This window comes from Piliocolobus tephrosceles, unplaced genomic scaffold (assembly GCF_002776525.5).
Source record: "Piliocolobus tephrosceles isolate RC106 unplaced genomic scaffold, ASM277652v3 unscaffolded_35237, whole genome shotgun sequence".
Taxonomy (NCBI): domain Eukaryota; kingdom Metazoa; phylum Chordata; class Mammalia; order Primates; family Cercopithecidae; genus Piliocolobus; species Piliocolobus tephrosceles.
This window is the reverse complement of record NW_022319018.1, coordinates 84-3,451: the sequence shown is the minus strand read 5'-3', so window position 1 is coordinate 3,451 and position 3,368 is coordinate 84. Positions and strand designations below refer to the sequence as shown.

The following is a 3,368-nucleotide window of genomic DNA, read 5'->3' as shown; positions in this document are numbered from 1 at the left end:
TTGCTTCCTTGAAACGTTTTTGTCTTAATATCTGCTGTATTTTGTTTTTGGTCCTAGGAGTGAAAAGGCTCTCAGTGTCTGAGTTAAATGAAATCCTAGAAGAAATTGAGACTGCCATTAAGGAGTACTCTGAGGAGCTGGTGCAGCAGTTGGCTTTACGAGATGAACTGGAGTTTGAAAAGGAAGTGAAAAACAGCTTTATTTCTGTTCTTATTGAAGTGCAAAACAAACAGAAAGAGCACAAAGAAACAGCAAAAAAGAAAAAGAAGCTAAAAAATGGCAGCTCTCAGAATGGGAAGAATGAGAGAAGTCATATGCCTGGCACAGTAAGTGATGTTTTGCAGGAGGTGTCGAACGCTGGAAACAGGTTCCGTGGTAGTCCCGGCCTTCCGGGCTGGTGGCAGGTGCGACAGGTTGTACATGGGCAGGAGTATTACACTTCTAATCAGAGCCCAGGGGGATTTTATTCCAGAATAGCACTGTGCTCAGTTTCTTCAGAAAGCCGTTTTCTTGACTAAAGTGTACTGGTTATCTGAATAATACTGCCTGAAATCTTTAGCAGGGAAGTAAGTGGAAGGAAGAGGGGGCAAAAAAGGAGAATGTCTTGAAGAAAAGAAGCTTTAGCAAGTGTCCATTTTTACTACATCAGAATGTGAAGAGTGGTTATGTATATTTGGCTAGTAGTTTTTTTTTCTTATTTTTGCTGGACTCTTATGAGTCGTGTGATCAGAAATTAAAAGGGGTTTATTTAGAGGTAGCAGAACTCTGCTCAAGGCACAGATTGTTTGTAAACAGGTTTCTCCTGATTTTTCCGCGAGGCTGGAATACAAGAAGGTGAGTGACATCAGCCATTTGGCCTACTATTTGGCAGACTAGACTGTTACTGACCGGTGAAAACAAGTTTAGAACTTGAAACGCTGACCCTTGGATAAGATTTTTTTGTGTCGAAAGTCTTGTATATTTCTACCTTGATTTTGTTTGTGTGTGAAGAAATGTTGGTTTTATTTTTAGAGTATAATGGTTGGGTAAAGGGATCTCTTTTTCTCAATGGAACATCTCTTTTTAATTTGTGATATCAATAACATGGTCTTACAAATCACAAACTAGCTATTATGGTTTGCAATAATATGAATTCTGTTTTTGATAAAGTCTGATTTATCTAAAGAATACTTACCAGAGAAATAGATCTCATTAACCAGATGCTGATGGAATCCTGGAAATACAGTTCTAGGATGTGGGCCGCCAATGAGCAGTTAACACAAAGAGATTCTTAACCATGTAGCTCATTTATTATACTGTTTTTAGCCTATGAGTAAATCCATTTTTTTTAGTGTAATGTTCATTTGTATCTATTTCGAAAGGACATCACTTATACATTGACTTTGAAAAAAGTTTTCAGATATCTATTATTTTTAAGAAATGGCAGTATTGATTGAATAGGTGTTTGTTTAGTCATTCCTAGTGAGTACTCTGAAAAAAAACCAAAACCAACCCACATTTGTTTGAATATACAATCCTAGAAAATTTGCTTTAAAATATTAGGGACACTATTTTGCATTTGCATCTCATATTTTTAGAACTAGCACCCTTTAAATTGTCCTGTTATATAAGTGGGATTAAATAAAATGCTTAGTTAAAAAGTCATAGCATGGTTGGTAATTTCTGCCTATTTGCTTTTAGGGATTACATGTAAATCCTCCATTTATTGCTGTTAACACTTGGCTGAGAAAAGTAAATTTATCCCTAGAGGGGTTTAAAGGCTTCTTTTTGTAACTCCCATGTAAAAAGGGTTAGAGTAAATCCATTGTGTAATTTTACATGGCATTTATATTGAGAAAGGATTTGGCAAGGCAACAGTTAGGTCTTACTTCAGCCTTCATTGGCCTTGAAATAGATTCATAGTAGCAGTAAATATTTTTCATAATATTTGAACCTTTGAAGTTGCATTTTTGCCTGATTTACAGTTTGTGTCAAAAATTTTAATCAGTTCAATAATGGCAAGGCTAAGCTTGCAGTACTAGTTTCCTGTATCCTTTTAAAGCCTAAAAAGCGGCCGGGCGCGGTGGCTCACGGCTGTAATCCCGGCACTTTGGAAGGCCGAGGTGGGTGGATCAACATGGCGAAACTCCGTCTCTACTAAAAAATACAAAAATTAGCTGGGTGTGATAGTGCATGCCTGTAATCCCAGCTACTCAGGAGGCTGAGGCATGAGAATCGCTTGAACCCAGGAGGCAGAGGTTGCAGTGAGCCAAGATTGCTCCACTGCACTCCAGCCTGGGCAACAGAGCGAGACTCTATCTCAAAAAAAAAAAAAAAAAAAAAAAAGCCTAAAATACCAGGGAAAGACCATCCTATCTGTGACACAACTAGCCTGAAATTTGCTCAAAATAAACCCAAAGTGAAATGGCCAGTTGGATAAACACATTCCAGGAGCTTGCCAAACATTTTACCAAGCATTTTATATCACATACAGTCTTGGCAAGACCTGGTCTCTGTGAGTTTACTATTATCAGTGATACTAATTCCTAAAAAATGGTGACCTCCTTAGCATTGTCATGTGTTACCTGTTTTTTTAATAACATCAGTCATTTTTTTTTCCTACCTGAGATATTTTTGTTTTATTAGCAGGACTTGGAGTTTTTCGTTAAGTATAGAATAACTTCCTTCTGTTTTTCTTGATGTATGTTTCACTGAAGCGGTACATCAGTTTGTAGTTGGCATACCACTTTATCTAAAATTGTTACCTTGTTCTCTTTAGTGCAGAGATACTCTAATGAAATATTGGAGTGGGTATAGAGCCGAGTTAAATTTCTTAATTGTTAATTTTGGAGACAGATTTTGTTTTAAATATTTGTTGTGGTGAAAAAGAAAATAGAGGGCATAGGGATGCTGTTTAGAGCATTCGAAAATTTCATTAGACCATGAAAATATGTGAAATGTTCCAGAAAGTATTACCTTATAAAAGTGAAATATTACGTTGATTGGAGTTTTAGGTCTAAAATAACCATAATGCTGTATGCTGGGTAAGGTGAAACAGCATTCGTTCATTCAGCAAGGATTTGTGGAGTGTCTTCCTGCGGCAGGTGTTCTTCCAGATACAATGGGCAGGATGACTCTGTATCATGATGGTAATTCTTGCACTTTGAGAGGCTGAGGTGGGAGGATCCCTTGAACCCAGGAGTTTGAGACCAGACTGGGCAATATAGTCAGATCTTGTCTTTACAAAATAAAAATGTATAAAATTAGCCAGGTGTGGTGGCAAGCACCTGTAGTCCCAACTTCTTGGGGGTCCGAGGCGAGAGGATTGCTTGAGCCCAGGAGGGTGAGGCTGCAGTGGGCCATGGTCACACCATTCCACTTACAGCCTG

The 3,368-nt window shown here is 38.0% G+C and overlaps 1 pseudogene across 1 annotated transcript; it reads left to right on the top strand.

Moving 5' to 3' along the window:
* Window positions 1–57: 57 nt before the first annotated feature.
* On the top strand, window positions 58–518 carry LOC113222796 (annotated as a pseudogene). Its single transcript, XR_003308533.1, has one exon. The product of XR_003308533.1 is annotated as a fasciculation and elongation protein zeta-2 pseudogene (transcript).
* The last annotated feature ends 2,850 nt before the right edge of the window (window positions 519–3,368 follow it).